The sequence below is a fragment of the Sitophilus oryzae genome, unplaced genomic scaffold (assembly GCF_002938485.1).
Source record: "Sitophilus oryzae breed Bouriz unplaced genomic scaffold, Soryzae_2.0 scaffold_179_pilon_pilon, whole genome shotgun sequence".
NCBI lineage: Eukaryota > Metazoa > Arthropoda > Insecta > Coleoptera > Curculionidae > Sitophilus > Sitophilus oryzae.
This window is the reverse complement of record NW_022146501.1, coordinates 7,979,816-8,002,339: the sequence shown is the minus strand read 5'-3', so window position 1 is coordinate 8,002,339 and position 22,524 is coordinate 7,979,816. Positions and strand designations below refer to the sequence as shown.

The 22,524-nt window shown below is 32.5% G+C and overlaps 1 protein-coding gene and 1 long non-coding RNA gene across 2 annotated transcripts in view; both read right to left on the bottom strand.

Annotated features, from left to right (window-relative positions):
- The window catches only part of LOC115882862, a 450,101-nt gene that overhangs the window by 314,502 nt on the left and 113,075 nt on the right, over window positions 1-22,524 (bottom strand). The gene's annotated exons all lie outside the window — the stretch shown is intronic.
- Window positions 6,629-8,492, bottom strand: LOC115882887. Its single transcript, XR_004050282.1, has 4 exons — window positions 7,497-8,492; window positions 7,271-7,440; window positions 7,116-7,214; window positions 6,629-7,063 (listed from the first exon to the last, which is right to left on the bottom strand). It is a non-coding gene; the product is annotated as an uncharacterized LOC115882887 (long non-coding RNA).

The following is a 22,524-nucleotide window of genomic DNA, read 5'->3' as shown; positions in this document are numbered from 1 at the left end:
TTTTGCACGGGCCACAAAACAATTATCTATATTAATAAACCTTTCAAGTTTGAATGTGTTGTAACGTTTTTAGTTCTTTACATGTCTTTTTTATATATAATATATGATGTCTGGCCTGTCATCACCGGATTCCCTCTCGTTCAGGCCGGATAGTTTATTTGACGCGTAATTTTTACGTTCCCTGGTCGCCAACCCTGTGATCGTTCGACACAATCCTGTTACTATTCTGTGGAGGCGCGCGCTGTCAACTCTCCGTGCTTAACCTCAATTTGTTTTGACGCTCTGTTTTATCCCAGCTTTTAGAAATGGTGATTATTTAAATCTTGCTGTATAATCTGAATCAGCTGCCATTTCGAAGCAACAGGTAAAGATGAGTTATTTTCCTTTTAGATTCGATATTATTAGTGAATATTTTTAGGGTAGAGTTACGGATGTCCCAACTTGTATTTGTATTTGGCTGGCACGTTGGCGTCCCTTTGCTTTTGTCCTCCAGAATGTCATTTGGAAGAAAGGACATATTGTTTATTATTTATTGAGCCCTCGGGAGTATTTCGAGGTAGGTTCATTTTGTTTATTAGACGGTGTTTGATTTTAAACAAGAGTTTCGTGTTCTTAGGGTCTTACGGACGGACTATTTACTAGGTACGGGTATTATCCAAGGTCCTAGTATTCCCTTGTGCCACTATCTTATGGACGGGTGTCCCATGGACAAGTGTCCCCTGTAGGATTGATTTGTCTTCACATAGAGTGCCCCAGCGTGGGTGTGGCTTGAGCCCCGTGCTGCTTCACCCCCATTTCTAAGCCTGGATCGCCGACAGACAGTACAGAGATGCAAGACCTCCTCGCACTGCTACTGGTTGAAGCAGGGTTACATTAAAGAACAGCTAAGTGTAATTTTAAGTTCTAGTATTGCATTTAACACCTAAAATGTTTTCAGTCTTAAACAGTAACGTACATTTAAACTATAGCGTACAGACTATATGTAGTGGTTAGATTATTAAGAATATTTATGTCAATGCGGTAGTAAAAGTGTGATTTAGATTTTAGATTTCATAATATCACGCATTGTAATGGTATTACTTTCTATAGACATTATTATTACGCTATACTAACAGATGAATAACAAGATAGATTCTAGAATCTACAGGTTGCAACACATCTGATTTAACATCGTATAAATTTAACATTTTAAATAAAGTAATGCTACTTTTCCTATATTTTCTATAACGTTACACGCATTGTATTTTCTTTATAGTCTTTTCATAGAACGTATTTAATATTATTTACATATATAGTTTTACTCAACAAGTAACCACTATAATAATTATATTAATTGTACAATGCAATTTACCATCAGAATTCATCACGAATAAATATAGTCATTAGTTTTAAGTATTATACAACTGTGTTTTCTTTCTCTGTACATGCCTGGCGCCCAATATCTAGATATCTTTTGTTTATTATTATTGATTAATTTTCTCTCTAGTGAAATACCTTATCCACGACTGCTCTCCGATGAAAAGCTGCCGTTCGCAGTGGTAGTTGTTTTAAAAAACGCTACAGTGTTATATTTTTAATTAATAGTACATACCTTGATCTACACCTTCCATGTTTTAAAATTTTTGAAATCTTTTGAACTAGTTAACACAAGTCAATAAAATTCACTTTATTACTGCTCGGATTTGCAAAGCAGTCCATACCTGTTTTAAATTGCTCGATACAATATTTTTTTTCTCAAACATCAACTGATATAGCATTTCTGTTTGTGCATAAACAAATGTAAATTAGTACACCTAAGGAAACCGGATTTTTATCCACCTAGATTTCAAAAAATGACAATTGTGTGCCGTGGAAAAATCACCAGGACCCCGCAGTGGGAAAATCACTAGGTCTCCAAACTGGGTAAATCACTAGGTACCCGCAGTGGGAAAATCACTAGGTCCCCGCAGTGTGAATTCAGTTACCTCGGCAGTTCGACTTCGGAAATGGCCAATATCGACTCTGAAATTCAGCACAGGATTAGCAGCGCCTCAAGAGCATTCTTTAAATTAAAAGACAGGATTTTCTACAATCATGACTTGAGTACAAAGACGAAACTTGCAGTGTATGGAGCAATTATAATCCCCACCATGTTATATGGGAGCGAAACCTGGGTGCCGATGTCTTACCGCCTACACATGAAGGCATTAAACAAGTTGCAACAGAGACACCTTAGACAACTCTTAAGAATCCGATGGTTCCATCATGTCTCAAACGTATCGGTCCTTGAAAAAGCTAACTGCGAGAGTATTGGAGTCATGGTTACAAAATCCCGCCTAAGATGGGCTGGTCACGTATGCAGAATGCAGGAAAACCGCATACCAAAATCTCTGCTTTACGGTGAGCTTGTGAACGGTAAGAGGAGGCCGGGTGGACAACTCAAAAGGTACAAAGACATTTTCCACGAAAACTTAAAGGGGATTAATATGCAGAATGAGTGGGAAGAAACAGCTCATATAGAACTCAATGGAGAAGAATTGTAAACTCAGTTAACAGCGACAACCAAAAAGTAAAAAGACCACAAAGCAATGATATTTTTGAATGTCCGGATTGCGGTAGGCAGATAACATCACGTATCGGACTTTTCAGTCACAGAAAAGCTTATGAAAGAAAACCTTGCGTGACCATCTTCTGATGCGTGTCAAATACTCGTTAGCGAGTACTGGCAGTATGTATGTATGTAAGTCAGTTGTAATAAATTACATACCTGTAGGGGGCAGGCCTCTACAGAAGTTATCATTGATTGTCATAACAGAGAGCACTGTAGTTTCTTTTAAAAAATATTAACTATTAAAAATTTTAAAAATCTAAAAAATCTTTTTATTTATATTTTTAAGGAATTTTTTTGATAAATCATTTGTATGTCTTCCCTTTAATAACTGTCTTATTTCTCCAAAGACCAGTTATTACAAAGTTTCCTAATCTATTGTTAGATAGACGAAGAAAATAAAGTGAAAATAGAATAAAAAGAACAGGTGAGTTTTCCTCTCGTCCATTTGAGGGTTTTTCAATTATTACCTACAAAGAAACCCGAAGCTTGTAATTCGAAAACCTCCCGCTGGGCGAAGGATTGAAAAAATAATAGATTATTTTTCATTGTAAGGGAGTTATTGTTGCATGTATACCGGGCGTTTTTAAAAAGTGGCTCAGCCCTATAATACTTGTATTTATTCAGATAAAAGAAAGGAGATTTGGTACTTTAGTATACCGGGTGCGTCTCAAAAGTGACACACTCCCTATAACTTTTTTATTTTTTCAGATGAAAAAGCGAGATTAGGGTATGTTAGTATATGACATAAATTAGGATTGATTGACGTATTCAGTTATTTTTTGCCACTTCCTGTTTCACTGGAAATAACAACTTTTGATTTTTAAATGGCACCCTTGGTATATTTTTGCAGTTCATAGCGACAATTTGACTCGAAATACCAAGTTTGTGGTACCAAATTATTCGTAAAAAAATGCTTGTTCCAAATATGCTAATGAGCCACCCTTGTTCCATTTGAAAAAATTGAGATAAGATTAAAAATATGAGTTGGGCATTTTTAAACCAGCCAAGATAAAACACGAAAAACATTAGACGATCAAATCCATTTTTCCACGGCTCCTTGATAAAAAATTAGTGTTTATAACACAGCCATGGTACTCTAGATTTAAATTTAAAATACCAGTTTTTTAAACAAAAATGTCAAAAGTTGACATATGATATGTTATTCTTCTCAGAGTGCCATTTTCCATCGAATAAAGTAGAAATATACCGAGGGTGCCATTTAAAAATTGGTTTAAAAGTTGTAGTCATTTCCGATAAAACAGAAGTGACCAAAAATAATTGAATACGTCAATTAATCCTAATTTATGTCATATAGTAATATACCAAATCTTGATTTTTTATCTGAAAAAACAAAAAAGTTATAGGAGTGAGCCACTTTCGAGACGCACCCCGTATAATTGGTAAAACCTTAACCTTACTTACTTGTATACGTATTTTGATTTTTGTTATCCTAAACCAGCCAGGGCAAAACACGAAAAACATTAGACGATCAAATCCATTTTTCCACGGCTCCTTGATAAAAAAATTAGTGTTTATAACGCAGCCATGGCACTCTAGATTTAAATTTAAAATACCAGTTTTTTAAACAAAAATGTCAAAAGTTGACATATGATATGTTATTCTTCTCAGAGTGCCATTTTCTATCGAATAAAGTAGAAATATACCGAGGGTGCCATTTAAAAATTGGTTTAAAAGTTGTAGTCATTTCCGATAAAACAGAAGTGACCAAAAATAATTGAATACGTCAATTAATCCTAATTTATGTCATATAGTAATATACCAAATCTTGATTTTTTATCTGAAAAAACAAAAAAGTTATAGGAGTGAGCCACTTTCGAGACGCACCCCGTATAATTGGTAAAACCTTAACCTTACTTACTTGTATACGTATTTTGATTTTTGTTATCCTAAACCAGCCAGGACAAAACACGAAAAACATTAGACGATCAAATCCATTTTTCCACGGCTCCTTGATAAAAAATTAGTGTTTATAACACAGCCATGGCACTCTAGATTTAAATTTAAAATACCAGTTTTTTAAACAAAAATGTCAAAAGTTGACATATGATATGTTATTCTTCTCAGAGTGCCATTTTCTATCGAATAAAGTAGAAATATGCCGAGGGTGCCATTTAAAAATTGGTTTAAAAGTTGTAGTCATTTCCGATAAAACAGAAGTGACCAAAAATAATTGAATACGTCAATTAATCCTAATTTATGTCATATAGTAATATACCAAATCTTGATTTTTTATCTGAAAAAACAAAAAAGTTATAGGAGTGAGCCACTTTCGAGACGCACCCCGTATAATTGGTAAAACCTTAACCTTTCTTACTTGTATACGTATTTTGATTTTTGTTATCCTTATAATTTCTTTGGTGTCTTACCTGAAAAAGAAAAATAGAGTATTAAAAAATTATACATAACTATATAGTAATATTATATGATTATATAAAACGTGTTGTTAAAAATTTGCTAATTGAATTATAAAAAATAATTAATTAGCTATTAAACTGTATAATTGGCAAAAAATGTGTTTTAGGCATATTTCAATATGTCCAAATTAATTATTCATGAAAGTTGTGGATTAATTATCAACGTTTTGTTATTCAGTAAATCTCTGACTATAATAAAAATTAATTATTTATATATGAATTTGCGAAATTAAGTACTCGGATTAGTTCGGTAAAATATAATTATTTTTAACGATGTATAAATAAATTAATTAAAATATTTATAAATGTAAGCTACAAAAAAATGGATTATATTACCGCATAATTAAAACATATCCTTAATCTGATTATACAGGGATTTTCAAAAAAAACATGTGCCGTGTCTCGTGGGGAGAGTCCTCACCTAAAAATAACATTTATTTTTCATATCAACATAGGTCTGTCTGATTCTGCTTTGTTTCGAAGCTACAAGGTTTGAAAGTCTTCATTTTTTCTTATTTGTTATAATTTTCTTCCAAGTACTTTTAGGGATTCAAATGAAACCAACATCAAAATTCTGTAGGCCGTTAAAAAAAATTGTGTTAAGATAATTACAAAAGTCCTAATTTTAAAAAGGTTTAACATCCTGTAACTCTAAAACTATGCATTTCCAGACCCATGGTTATAGGAACAGCTCGGGATATCTACTACCAGAAATCAACAGAAGAGTTAAGTTAGCATGGAGTACTTATGGAAGAAACTCAATCATATTCAAATTTAGAATGCCCCTATATCTAAAGAAGAAAACATTCGACCAACGTGTACTACCAGTCATAACCTATGCATGCGAAACCTTAACACTTAAAACGGACATCATAAGAAAACTGCAGGTCTCACAACGCTCAATGGAACGAAACATGCTGGGAATAACCAAGAGAGACCGTAAAAGAATAGAGTGGACACAACAAAAGACTCAGGTAATAAATGTCATCCACAGAGTCAAATTCCTCAAATGACAATGGGCAGGACATCTGGCAAGAAGAACAGACAACAGATGGACCACAAAAATTACAGAATGGTACCCATGAGGAACTAAGAGACCCAGAAGAAGACCAAACCTGAGATGGGACGATGATATTCCCAGATAGCACATTTACGTTCTTTTCATATGCGAAGCAAGTGACTTTGGAGAACAACAATGTTCTATTCACATTCCTTTTTTTCATTGGGAACATATATGGCACATGAATAGCAGAGATTACGTTCCACCCTATTCAAGTGATATAGAAGTGCGTTTCACATTCCAAGATATATTCTATGAACGTGAATTATATGTTCGTAAAGAATGTATTTAAAAATAATATTCCAATTATATGATATTCATGTTTTTAATATTCTATATTTATGCTTTTCATATGTTTTTCATATTTTTTTATTATCTACAGAGGCAAAATAAAACACTAATTTACCACAATACACCAAAACACTTTACTTTTGCACAGGACGCGCGTTTCGCTAACCATGTTAGCATCATCAGCAGATGGTCAAAATTTAAGTTTTAATCATCTGCTGATGACGCTAAGATGATTAACCAAACAAGCGTCCAGTTCAAAAGTAAAGTGTTTTGGTATATTGTGGTGAATTAGTGTTTTAATTTGCTGTTGTAACACCAAAGATTCCAACCCTCAACTCTGTATCTACTGGGTGTCCTGTATAAGGATGCCCTGTATCAATATCCTATAAACTATAGATATAGATACAATTTTTTTCATATTTAGCAATTTTTTTATCTCTTAAAATCTATAGGATACCTATACAGTACATTCATATCTGGAACACACTACAAACAATTTGCTGAAATTAAATAATTTGGTGTGTAATAATCAAAAATTAACTAATAAATAGAACGGTTAAAAATAATAGGTAAGGATAAAGACGAACTTGAGTAATATATGTTTATTAATTAAAAATATTTTAATATAACGATATACATTGATATTATCTTCTATGTCTATGTTTCTATATTCTCTTGTCTACCCTTCTGAAATAATATCAGCAGAATTATACTGTTCAAATAAATTTGCACAACTTACCTTGGATTATTAATCTTTCTTTTGTTTTTACAAGCCATATTTTAATTATATTGATAATTTCGGTTTCTTTTGACTCTTGAAATTGACCTTTCATGGAGTCTAAAATATATGTTATTACAGTCTTTGCAACACCAAATATCTTTAAGTTCAAATACCTAAAATTGCTTTTGGCCACTAACAATGATTTCAAACTTCTCTTCTGTTTGGCCCCATCCCAAGAATATTTTTGTGCAATTTCATTGCCCAGAACCTTATAAAGCATTTTCCTTGTACTTTGTGCTACTCCTGAACCACCAAGTCTAGATAATTCTCGAACCTAATAATTCTAAAAAATACCTTTCTCTTAAAAATACACACAAAAATGATTATAGAAGAGCCTACATAAATACCTATATAAATACTATATTGTAAGAAATTTCAGCACTGGAACTACACTTATCAGAACAGAAATCTTCAATGATACTACCAGAGATACTACTACTTTGATGATGTACAGAGGATAATAAAAAATCACTTTGGTCTGAATCCAGTTTAATGTACAATATTGAAGTCATATTTGCGTAACATTGACTTAATAAGATTTTGGCTCCTTTTATTTTGGTTGAATTTTAAAATATTTTTTAGTATAACCTATTTTTTTTCGAGGTCTCATGGTTTTAAATTCACTCACCTTAAAATAGATACTGAAAACACAAACATAACAAGAACTATTTTACCGATTCTATCCTTAAAATAATTATTTGCATCACTTATCTTTACGTTATCTCAGTGTTTTAATTATTAAAATAGTTTGGATGAAGCACGTTTACGTTTATAGTTCACTGGTTTTTTTATTAGGTTATGTTATGGATGTACGATTCGAATCGATTTCAGTCGAAGATCGATCTTTTTACCCAAAAAATCGATTAAAATCTATCGAGTTTTATCAAATTATCTTTTGGTATAATCGATCTTTTTATTTCATAATGGAAGATCGTTTTTATTTATACAGTTTTACAGGTTTATTTATTTGTTAGAATAAGAAACACTGTATTTTTGCTTGAATATTTGTTTACAGGGCATCTATATACACTAATATATAAAATCCCTAATTATTTAATACACAAAAACTTAATAGTAACTGATAGTAAGAAAATATACAAATATAATGTATTGTATTCATTTTTTCATTTCGAAATCATTTTTATTCTCCTGTATTTTTATTCAGATATTGATATGTTTAGAACGTGAATAGCAGATACTTAAAATTTATTGTAAACCATAATTTAAGAAGACATTCTAAGGTCATGCTGATAACATACCTTTAAATCACATTCCTAGTAGAATGTACTATTCATATGCCATACTTATTAAAAAAAGAATATACTTATAAGAACTTAAGAGGAATATTCTTAGAATGTAAATGTTCCTTTTGTGCTATCTTGGATTAGCAGGGATAACTTGGGCCCACATAGCCAACGATAGACAACAATAAGCTGAACTACTATAGAGAATATGTGAGGGAGGCTACACCATAATTGGAAATAGTTGAATAAGCTGAAAATGATGGTAATGATGATGAAAAAAATCATAAATCACAGCACACCTCTGGATATTATATGAATAAAATCGGTCATGTTTTTAAAAAAACTTCGTTCTCCTTACCGTTGCTCCTTTATTTCAGATCCGTTTTTCATACTGTACCACTCTTTCCAATAACCATCGAATTAACTTTGACAATTTTTACTACCCCTTTTTATTGCCTAGTTCTCTACGCCGCCGTATCGGAGGGTAGTAAATTACAACTGGAGGCGACTCAATTCGAGAACAGTGCTTTTAGCGAAGAAAAACTTATAATACTTCCTCGGTTTTATAAAGTTTTCCCGGCGCGACGGCAAGCAGATGGCCGATATTCAGTTCGGGTTTCCAAAGTGCAGTTTGGAAGAGTGAAATTTTTATGGTCTTGCGGGGTGTGTTTCTTTTACGACGTTTTTTTTTAGTAAGAATAGTTTAGTGGTATATTTTTTCTTTCTCTCTTAAGAAATGTGTATAGGGATACAGGGTATCGTTGGCTAAGTACTAGCGTCTACGTCCCACTAGTCAACTCGCATACCCAACTATTGAAGTTGTTGCCGTTTGTTGTCTTAATTTCATGATTTTGAATTGTCAGCTAAACTAGAGACGTTTATTTTTACTGTTTATTGCAATGTCTAATTGTTATTTGGTTTATTTTGTTAGAACGTTCTTAATAGTAATCAGAATACTATAGATAAAGTAAGAATAAGTGAAATGAATACCAAGTTTTATGCGTTTTAGTGTTACTGGAGTGCCCAGAGACTTTTACTTCTCAATTCAATTACTGTGAATATATTAATGTGAAACCTTCTGTATTGTGTTTTATAGATAAAATACTAAAATGTTTACTCATTTTTTTTTCGTTGCTTTTAATTTTTTATATTAGTAATTTTAGTAAATTCTTAGTTATTTCCTTCTTATTTTTTTATTTTTTTTTCTAAGTAAATTTATTGAAATAAATGAATCTAATGCATAAGCTATACCTGTTCTGCTTATATTCTAATCATTGAAATTTTGATTGAAATTGAATTATACAGGGTGGCGCGGCACATACGACGCATTTTTTGCAAGAAAAATAAGTCTGTATTGAAGTTAAATTTTGTGAGCTTATGTAAGTCAATTTAAAGCAGTTTCTAAAATTATATAGAGTTATACAGGGTGTCCTCCAAAAATGTTACACATCAAAATTGTTTTTTTTTGTAATGGAACACCCTATATATTAATTAATTTTCGGATTCTAATAAAAAAATATAGGCGAGTTTTACTAGAAAAGTATATGACTAAAATGTATAGTTTTTGAAATACACTCGGAAATACATTAACCGGCACGAAAAATGGGCACCTTAGAACTTTTATATATTTTAAAATTTAATATATTTTGTTCTAGTTAACCGATTTTGATGAATTTTTAAGCATTATGTATCTTAATTATCTAACTTTTTAGTATCTCTTTCTAAATTAAAAATGAATTTTTCCATTTGTTAATTATACGAGGGAAAACAAAATGTTGATATTTTAGTGAAAGTTTGAAACACCCCTGTGGAATATGTTAAAACAGCAATAAATTTAAAAATAATTTTATCATCTAGATACATCCTTTCTCGATAGTTTGTTTTTTGGTTCATCTCATAGCTTCATTTTTGTTGGGGATATTCTCTTTTGAAGGAGGCACTAACATTTTTTCGTAATTTCTAAATTAAGACCATGCCTTTACTTTTGGTCCTAGTCAACAGATCTAGTAAGTTATAGTCAACATATCTAGTTAATATTACTAGTTATCTGATTAAATACTTTTTCTGATTCATTCAGTAGTTCCATTACTTTCAAACAGTCTTAAGATCTATGATATCATACAAATTTTTAAGGTGTTTCTGAAGCACACTAAAACACGCAATTAAAAAAACGCTATTAGAAATAGTGGTATTCATTTCGCTTATTTATTAACCAAATAAATTATATGGGGACGAAATATGCTCTATGGAACGAAATATGCTGGGAATTACCAAGAGAGACTGTAAAAGAGTAAAGATACGACAAAAGACCCAGAAAATAGATATCAAATCCCTCAAATGGTAATGGAGAGGACACCTGGCAAAAAGAATAGACAACAGATGGACCACAAAAACTACAGCATGGTACCCACGAGAAATTAAGAGACCTAGAGGAAGACCGAATCTGAGATGGGACCATGATATTAGGAAATTAGCAGGGGTAACTTGGGGCCGCATAGCCAACGATACATAACAATGGGTCCAACTACAAAGAGAATATGTGAGGGAGACTACACCATAATTATAAATGGTTGAGTAAGCTGAAAATGATGATTATGATGATGACAATAAACACTACAAATAATATACTTGCAATATAAATACTATGCCAATACTTTTTACAGATATTTCCCCACATTCTGAAAGAAAAAAATAAAAAGTAAATAAAACTTTACCCGGAAACGCATACCCACAAAAGACATCGTAAAAAGAAACGGCCACAGCAAAAGTGTAAAAATTCCACCGTTCCCAACTACACTTTCGGCAGACCAAACCGAATAACCACCAACTGTTCTCCGTTCTGTGGCCGGAAAACTTTATAAAACACAGAAAACATTACTGGGGTTTTCTTCTAGAAATATAGGTCTGGAATTTTCTGCCATTCGATTGGAAGGCGAAGAACTGGATCATAAAAAGGGGTAGTAAAAATTTTTAGAGTTAATTCGCGGGTTATATTGGAAAGTTTGGTCGGTGCTGGTTTCGTTAAGACATAAAATTAGATTAGGTTACGAGGGAATTTAGAAACGTGAAAGATAATAAAAATATTTATTTTGTCCACGACCACTTAATAATAAATCAATATTCTACTTCCTATCTGAAGGAATATGGTGCCCATATTTGTAATAGAGTGAAATATAACAGCTGATAACAGTGAATTTTGATAAATCACACATTGCATTTACTTTACATTTGTTGCTATACCAACGTGACACTCACAACATCCCGATGCTTGGCGTGGATGATTTGACGTTTTTTTTATCTTTTTTTTTATTAATTTTGACGTTTAAAATTGTCAAATGTTAAGTAGGTAGTGATTATTAAGTGGCATATAATTAGTAGTGATTATTAAGTGATAATGAGCCCTGTACACCACCAGAGATAGCAGAGGCGGCCAAATTAACAAGTCTTGGATTGCTACCACAAAAGTCTGAGGATCATTACATGTCTGCCTATAAAAAACTTTCTAGACTGCTAAAGGCAGACTCTAGACTTCAACAGGCTTTCTAGATTGCTAAAGGCATAAATTCGTTTTCCGAATCCGTGTTATTAGTATATTTAGTTGCCATTGTAACGGAACAAAAATCAATCTTTTGATTGACTAAAGAATGTTGGTACGGTATTTTCATGCAAAGAACTTGAAATAATATCAATGAAATTCAAATACATATATAACTTTAAATAAACCACAATTAGTTACACAAAACGACCAGAATTCCAATCTGCAGAAGAGGAAGACAACCTTGCGGGCACTTTTACGATCAGCGAAAGAGAAATACATCTAAGTCTCAAAAAAATGAAAAATGGACGGTCACCAGGTCCTGGTAACATTGCAGTAGAATTGTTAAAGTGTGGGACTGAGAAATTGTGCTGGCGCCTGGCAGAGCTGTTCAACCAGTGCTGTCTGCAAAATAAACTATCCCAAGAATGGAGAGTGGCTCATATAGTGTCTATCTTTAAAAAGGGAAATCGCAACGACCCCGGTTGTTATAGAGGCCTGAGCATTAACAGTTCAGTGAGCAGGCTTTTTGGAAAAGTTCTGCAGGGTAAGCTCAGGGATAATATTGGTGACAAAATATTGGTGACACACCGGGGGAAACTTGCACAGATAACCTCTTTGTCCTACAGCAGGTGATAAGGAAAAAAAGATAGCAGTAGATCAAGAAGTCCATCTAGCGTTTATTGATTTGGAGAAAGCTTACGACTCTATTCCTCGCAACAAAATATGGGAAGCTTTGAATATTTTAGAAGTAGATAGACCCCTACTTAAGATAATAAAAGAGCTCTACAAAGAAAATAAAGCGTACCTTAAGATAGGACACAGGCTATCCAATCCAATAAATACCACAAAAGGGTTGCGACAAGGATGCAGCTTATAGCCCTTAGGGAATGGAAGAGGAGATGCCAAGGCATGGAAATACCCATTGGGGAAGATACACTGTTTACTCTGAGCTTTGCAGACGATCAGGTCGTGATTGCGCAGGACTCTTTCGATCTGGAGTTCATGACTAAGAGGCTTTACCAAGAATATAACAAATGGGGACTTCAGGTTAGTCTAAAAAAGACAGAATACTTAGATGTCAATTCCAACGCTTGTTTTGAAGTCTTCATAGATGATAACGTCCAGATTCAACAAGTAGACAAATTTAAATACCTGGGTGCTACTATCAACAACGAAGGTTTGGGCAAAGAAGAAATACAAATCCGAATTCAGAAGAGCAAACAAGTTTTTGGTTGTCTTAATAGCCTCTGGTGGGACCGAAACTTGTCTGCAACAACTTAAAAGAGACTTGGACAAATATTGGTGGAGTCAGTTCTCTGCTATGGTTCAGAGCTATGGACTTTGAGTGCAGATACGAAGCGCAAAATCCAAGTTGTTGAAATGGACTATTTTAGAAGGAGCGCAGGTATATCTAGGATGGAAAAAAAGACAAACATCGAGGTCAGACGTATCATGAATGCATCGGAGGAGACAGTGCTAGATCGAATTGAAAAATCCAGCTTAAAGTGGTTTGGACATGTTCTACGTATGCCGGAGAACAGGTGGCCAAGAAAAGTTTTCAATGGACTCCCCAGGGTAGAAGAAAGAGAGGCAGACCTAGAAAATCCTGGAACGGAACGGTTAAGGAAGCAATGGAAGCTCGTAACCTGGAAGCTGATGACGCACTAAATCGAGACGTGTGGCGTAGGGTAACGGAAAGGCAGCAATAGGCTGTAGTTGGAGAAAAGTATCAAATACTTATAGCAAATCCCGTTTATATATATATAGTTACACAAAACAACAAAAAGTCATATGCTGGTACTCCAATTTATCGTTCTCCAAAAACTGTACTCAACTAAAGTTGGTAGAAGTATGTTTTATTGCAAAAAAATTGAAGCAGCATCAAGAAAATTCAAATACATAATATACAACGATAAATAAAACACAAATTACCAACTTTAGTTACACAAAACAACAAAAAGTCAGCTGCTGGTGGTACGATCTATCATTTTTCAACAAATTTATTTTACATTTTTCGCATTTTGTTTCACATTTATATACTTTAGCTAAAAATGTACTAGCAAACATAAAAAATAAAAAGTTTCCTGACACCCGCGCCCCTTTATAAATATTTTTAGTATCACTTTTAAGGTTGAATTTTTCCAGTTCTTTTACTTATATTAATTATGTTGATATAAATAAAGTTAGAGTTTCAGGAAGGAAGCCGTGATGAGCAGTACACGCTAAATTTAATAAACCAAATTGCATCCAGACTTTCCGAGCAGAAGACGAAATATAAACAGGAACGGTTTAAACGAACTCGACTATTTAAGCCTTCCTCTTTGAGCTATGCCCTATGGATCAAAGGGCTGCTTGGAGCTTTTCCGTTACATATGTACATATTTGTGTCTAGATCAAACCGCGAATCTACGGTTATGTATTTCGCATTTTTAGCAAAATTATTATTTTACACACACATTTGCTTGATGTTTAAACAACATTTTAATAGCCGCACTCAGATGCAAAAAAAAATTAGAACGGAAAATTTTTTGGTCAAATTTACAGTGTTATATTTTTGTTATTTTTAACCCTATTTTCATGATTTTTTTTAGCAAACTGTATATAATTATATCAACTTTAATTCGTAAAAAGTTTTTTTTATAAACTTTAGTGTTTGGCATATTATACAGGGTTATCGAGGGGTTGTTTTTTTACACTAATTTTAAAACACCCTGTGCAATAATTTCGTGTGTTAATTTTCTTAAAATATAATTTTACGGCCAGAACCATGACTTCTGAACATTTTGTTTTTTGATTCATGTCAATACATACATACAATGGTTAATTTTTAGGAGCGAAATGAACTGATAAAGATCAATTTGCAAATATTTTCAATTATCATTACATTTTGATGTAATTTTTAAATATGACAAGATGGTTTTTGGTAACTATTGCCGTAACATCATATACTACGTTGGATATTCTGTAGTAAATTAAAAAAAAACGTTAAAGACTAACAATACAGTCCTGGTTTTAATAAACATTAAAAACAATAACAGAACTAACGATATTAAGAAAAACATCTGTACCTAATACTCAAGTATACAAACAGAAAAAAAAAACTATAATAAAAACTATTATAAATAATAAATACTTTGTATTGCCTACCTTGGCTGCTATAACTGCCTGTATACGTCCGTTCATACTGTCATTGACGCTGCATATATATCATATTGCGTTATGTTTTCCCATTCTTCTTTAAGGACCCAGCGAAGTTCATTTAATTAAGCTGCTACCGCTTCGAAACATCTAACCCTCTCTAAGCATTTCTCAAACGTCGAACATGATGGGCAGTTCATAGTATATAGTTCACAATAATCACCAAAGCCGCCTTGTCATATTGAAAAAGAACTTCAAAAAGAAATAACAATTAAAAAAATTGCAAATTGTTGGTGGCAGCTTATTTCGCTCTTAAAAATTAACCAGGACATATATTGACATGATCGGAAAAACAAAATGCTCAGGAGACAACAAATGCTCAGCGTAAAATTATATTTTAGGAAAATTTACACTCGAAATTATTGCACAAGGTGTTTTAAAGTTAAGGTAAAAACAACCCCTCGATTAACCCTGTATAATATGCCAAATACTAAAGTTTATAAAAAACTGAGTTTACAAATTAAAGTTGATATAATTAAATACAGATTCCTAAAAAAATCATAAAAATGGGGTTAAAAATAACAAAAATATGACACTTTAAAATTTTGACAAAAAATTTCTTCGTTGCGTTTTTTTGCCTCTAAGTGTATTACCTGCGCTTTATTTAAACATATAAAATGATTCTCTAACTCGGAGAAAACTCAAAAGGTATTTAATTTTTGAAAAATATATGCTCGAACACGGTCGATTAATATTTTAAGTAAAGAAAAAACAATTTTATACAGTACGTCACTAATTTCAGGGACTTTTCAGAAATTTCGAGGACAGATAAGATCGGATATCTCGTGAGTAAGAGTTGATTTATGGCCGGGACCCTATTAGGCCACACGCCACGCTACGTGTTGCAACGTGGGAAAGAGTGTACACATGATATCTGGGACGACACAGGTGTGATAGCTTAGGTGTGATAGGGCAATTTTTTTAGTTGCGTGGGGTGACGTGACATGGGGTGGCGTGTTGTCTAGTGTGTACGAAATACTTGTAATTATGGTAAAAATGGAAAAACATACGCACAGATCATGGCGTGGCGTGGCGTATGGCATAATGGGGTCCCGGCTTTAGACACTCGCTAAGTCGGTAGCCCATTAACAATGACATGGCCAAGAACCGCGGTTCGGATTGTATATAAACAAAGAAAGCCCCGTCTAGATAAGTCATTGCAGCAAAAAGAATACGTTAACTTAAAATACTTTACTTTTTAATCTAATCAAATTAAAAAAAAGTTGGGTTTTTATAATAACTTATTTTTAGTGATTTATAATTGATTTAGGAAAATGAGGGTACTAAAAAATATAAATCTTCTCTCTATGCGGGGAGGTCACGATTTACATCTAAAGAACAGGATCCTTTCTGTTCGACGAAGACAATCGAATTTTACCGACAATTTAACAAACGCGGCTCGTCTCGACGGATAACCAGCTCACTAACGAACATGCCGCTTTCTACGACCGTTAATTTCAGCCGAAGAGCAGCCATTCAGCCGTTTTTCGTTCTGTCGTACGTTTAAACGGTTGACTGCCTTCGACATTTTACCGTGTAATGCTATCTGGGTCGCCGAGAGGATAAAATGTGAATCGTAGTTTATTCAATTATGTTAGTAATTTGAATTATTTTTGTGGGTTATACAGAATCTTAAATAAGAACTATTTTAAGGGTGGCATTTCGACCCCAGAAACACGTCTATGAGGTCTTTTTGGCGATTTTTTTTTAAATTTGCTATTTTTCGAAAAAAAATTGGATTTTATTTAAGTTTTTAGTTAAGAAACATCTTAATAAGCAAAATCTTCATAATATTACATCATAGATAATAGATTAATGGGAGATATACCCAGAAGTATATCAATATACCAGGGCGTCTCACCCCTATAACTTTTTTATTTTTTGAGATAATAAACTAGATTTGGTATATGAGAAATAAGGATTGATAGACGTATTCAATTCTTTTCGGTCACTTCTTGTTCCACCGAAAATGACTACACCTTTTGATTTTTAAATGGCAACCTTGGTATTTTTTTACTTTATTTGATAGAAAATGACTCTCTGAATCGAATGTCACATCATATGTCAACTTTTGACATATTCGTTCAAAATCTAATTGTATTTTAAATTTCAATCAAGAGTGCCATGGCTGTATTAAAAACACTAATTTTTAATCAAGCTTTTGAAAAATATATTTGATCGCCTAATGTTTTAGTGTCTTGTCCTGGCCGGTTAAAAGATGCCCAAATCGTATTTTTAACCATATCTCAATTTTTTTCAAATGGAACGAGGGTGGTTCATTAGCATATTTTGAAAAAAGCATTTTTTACGAATAATTCGGTACCACAAACTTGGTATTTTGAGTCAAATTATCGTTATGAATCGCATGTTGGAATTTCAAATAAGCCATATTCGAAAATGTCAAAAGTTGATATATAATATGTCATTCTGTTCAGAGTGTCATTTTCTATAGAATAAAGTAAAAAAATACCGAGAATGTTATTTAAAAATCAAAAGTAGTAGTCATTTCCGGTAAAACCGGAAGTGACCGAGAAAAATTGAATATGTCAACCAATCCTAATTTATGTCATATACTAACATACCAAATCTCGTTGTTTTATCTGAAAAAATACAAAAGTTACAGGGGTGAACCACTTTTGAGACACACCCGGTATATACTCAAAAAACAACTTATTTATTTTTTGTGTTTCTTTTAGTGATGAAATGCCCAGACATTTTTCAAGAAATCAGCCATCAACAAAAGTGTAGATATTTACCAAAGCTTTTGTCAAAATCCGAAAATTATTTAGTTAAAATTGAAAAATTCAAGGAACAAAACATATAACGTGTGAATTATGAAAGTAATGCGCCTAACAAAAAAAAACACTAATTAAAAAAACTAACAAAAAAAATAACTAACAAAAAACACAGGCATGTATAATTTTTTTAAGTGAATATTTTCACCATTTCTAATATAAAAAGATTACATTACTTGTTAAGCTCCAAAACCAAATAAAGAAAATAACAACTTTCTACCTCCCCCAAATAAAAAGTTTTTTGTCTTTTTTACTTGCGCTTCATAGTAAGTTTGTTTTTGTATTTTTTTAACTTTTAATTACTGCAATATTAAATTTTTTAATTATTGCTTGACAAGTTGGTGAATTCTCATTAAAATTTTTCAATTTCTGCTAGAGTTTATAATTACTGCAATAATAAACACTGTTAAAAAACTAATTAACTGTTTTTATATAGGTCTGTGACCTTTAAAACAGATTAAAAATATTGTAAAGTACTACGTCGTTATTATATTTATTACACAAAGTTATATTACTGAAATGAATGTGTATTTTCTATTTGAATTAAAAATATAACAATATTTGTCTTCGGTCAACATATATTTTGTATTATTTCAATTATTTTCTGTCCTATATTTCCAAATTCCATGTTAGTTGTTTAATAAATCATATAATTTAAAAAACCTTAGCCAATCATCATTGCTAACATCTACAAATAAATACATAATACAGATATCTACATTTGATTCAATTATTTATTTATGTTACTCAATTATTTATTTGCTGTTTATCGTTGACATTTTGACGTTTATCCAATTTTTGTCTTGTCAATTATTTAACGCTATAATTGTAGCAATACGAAATATAATGAAAAAATTTAAATATCTATATAAAAATATATCTGATTCATACTTTATAAATTATAAAAAGGAAACGTGTCTCATACATTATTTAATTATGTTTATCATTTTACATTTTTGAAATGAAACTTCTTTAAGCGCGCAAAGAGTAAAAATTCAAGACCGTGACACACAAGCTAGCGACACAGATTCTAGTGAGATGGCCATGACACACAAGCGCGAGACGAAAAGTGGTAAGGATAGCCTACGGCTTAGAAATATGTAGTGACGTGACGTGTATTTGTGAGCAGTCTACATGTTTATCAAAAATATTAATATTTTAAAACAAAACTATTGAATATTTTTATTATTTTATTTTATGCGTTTAAAACTATTTGTTACCACATCGTTGTCAATGGCCCACCGACTTGGCGAGTGTATCAGGCTTGATTTTCATGCATACGTTATCCGACGATACAATGATACCACATTAATTTTATTTGTTGAATTTAAAGACTTCAATTGGTTAGAAAATTACCCAGTTTTTAGATTTACTGCATTTTCATGCCTCCGTTTATCGCATATACGTTTACTTGCGGTTTGTGATAAACAAACTGCTGACAGAACACCAAAACAATTATTGTAGTTTTGGTGGAAAGCTGAAATTCAATCTAAATTTATTTCCTTTATGACATTATTCTTGTACCCCACTCCTCGAATAGATAGTAAATTTTAAATAAGTGCAAATATTTCTAGGGAAAATATATTTCGATCCCAGCAATTCGCCTATGACATTTTTTTTGGATTATATCGTGTTGGATTTGAGATATAATAATAAAATATATATTCCATTTCTCAAATCCAATATATAAATATATATTGGATTTTAGAACTCGTGGAAAATTGTAGAAAATGCGGGAAATTTTGACCGTCTTTGTGGGAACTTCTATTTCAGAAAGTTGGTTGGGTTCCTAATCTAACCAAACCAAACAATAGTCCGAATGCATAATTATTATTTCAAACGATTATTGGATTTATTATTATCGTTATATTTCGGTTCTAATATATTCTTTTGATGATAATTATGTTATTTAATAATTAATTTTTACTCCCCAACCGAAGAAACATACTTCTTCAGCTAATGGTAAACTGCTAATGGCCACATGCTATCCAGTTCAAAAGGACCCAATCCAGGAAAGTCATCTCGTTATAATTCGGTTTTAATATATTCATTTGATGATAATAATGTTATTTGATAATTAATTTATACCCCTCAACCAAAGAATCATACTTCTTCAGCAAATGGTAAACTTCTGATGGACACATGCCATTCAGTTCAAAAGGACACAGACCAGGAAAGTTTTCTCGTTATAATTTGGTTTTAATATATTCTTTTGATCATAATAATGTTATTTGATAATTAATTTATACTCCCCAACCAAGGAATCATACTTCTTCAGCTAATGGTAAACTGCTGATGGCCACATGCCATCCAATTGGAAAGGACCCAGTCCAGGAGAGTTTTCTCGTTATATTTCGGTTTTAACATATTCTTTTGATGATAATAATGTCATTTAATAATGAATTTATACCCCCAACCCAAGAATCGTACTTCTTGAGCTAATGATAAACTGCTGATGGCCACATGCCATCCAGTTTAAAAGGAAAGTTATCTCGTTATAATTCGGTTTTAATATATTCTTTTGATGATAATAATGTTGTCTAATAACGAATTTATACCCCCCAACCAAAGAATCATACTTCTTCAGCTAATGGTAAACTGCTGATGGACACATGCCATCCAGTTCAAAAGTACCCAGTCCAGGAAAGTTTTCTCGTTATAATTCGGTTTTAATATATTCTTTTGATCATAATAATGTTATTTAATAATTAATTTATACCCCCCAACCAAAGAATCATACTTCTTCAGCTAATGGTATACTGCTGATGGCCACATGCCATCCAGTTCAAAAGGACCCAAGTACAGGAAAGTTATCTCGTTATAATTCGGTTTTAATATATTCTTTTGATGATAATAATGTTATTTAATAATGAATTTATACCCCCAACTCCAAGAATCATACGTCTTCAGCTAATGGTAAACTGCTGATGGCCACATGCAATCATCCTGTTCAAAAGGACCCAGTCCAGGAAAGTTATCTCGTTATAATTCGGTTTTCATATATTCTTTTGATGATAATAATGTTATTTAATAACGAATTTATACCCCCAACCAAAAAATCATACTTCTTCAGCTAATGGTAAACTGCTGATGGCCACATGCCATCCAGTTCGAAAGGACCCAGTTCAGGAGAGCTTTCTCCTATTAATTCGGTTTTAATATATTCTTTTGATGATAATAATGTTATTTAATAACTAATTTATACCCGCCAACCAAAGAATCATACTTCTTCAGCTAATGGTAAACTGCTGATGGCCACATGCCATCCAGTTCGAAAAGACCCAGTCCAGGAGAGTTTTCTCATTATATTTCGGTTTTAATATATTCTTTTGATGATAATAATGTTATTTAATAATGAATTTATACCCCCAACCCAAGAATCATACGTCTTCAGCTAATGGTAAACTGCTGATGGCCACATGCCATCCTGTTCAAAAGGACCCAGTCCAGGAAAGTTATCTCGTTATAATTCGGTTTTCATATATTCTTTTAATGATAATAATGTTATTTAATAATGAATTTATACCCCCCAACCAAAGAGTCATACTTCTTCAGCTAATGGTAAACTGCTGATGGACACATGCCATCCAGTTCAAAAGGACCCAGTCCAGAAAAGTTTTCTCGTTATAATTTGATTTTAATATATTCTTTTGATCATAATAATGTTATTTAATAATTAATTTATACCCCCCAACCAAAATATCATACTTCTTCAGTTAATGGTAAACTGCTGATTGCCACATGCCATCCAGTTCAAAAGGACCCAGTCAAGAAGAGCTTTCTCGTTATATTTCGGTTTTAATATATTCTTTTGATGATAATAATGTTATTTAATAAACAATTTATACCCCAATCCAAGAATCATACGTCTTCAGCTAATGGTAAACTGCTGATGGCCACATGCCATCCTGTTCAAAAGGACCCAGTCCAGGAAAGTTATCTCGTTATAATTCGGTTTTCATATATTCTTTTGATGATAATAATGTTATTTAATAATGAATTTATACCCCCCAACCAAAGAGTCATACTTCTTCAGCTAATGGTAAACTGCTGATGGACACATGCCATCCAGTTCAAAAGGACCAAGTCCAGGAAAGTTATCCCGTTATAATTCGGTTTTAATATATTCTTTTGATGATAATAATGTTATTTAATAATGTATTTATACCCCCCAACCAAAGAATCATACTTCTTCAACTAATGGTAAACTGCTGATGGACACATGCCATCCAGTTCAAAAGGACCCAGTCCAGGAAAGTTTTCTCGTTATAATTCGGTTTTAATATATTCTTTTGATCATAATAATGTTATTTAATAATTAATTTTTAACCCCCAACCGAAGAATCATAGTTCTTCAGCTAATGGTAAACTGCTGATTGACACATGCCATCCAGTTCGAAAGGAACCAGTCCAGGAGGGCTTTCTCGTTATATTTCGGTATTAATATATTCTTTTGATAATAATAATGTTATTTAATAATGAATTTATATCCCCCAACTCAAGAATCATACTTCTTCATCTAATGGTAAACTGCTGATGGCCACATGCCATCCAGTTCAAAAGGACCCAGTCCAGGAAAGTTATCTCGTTAT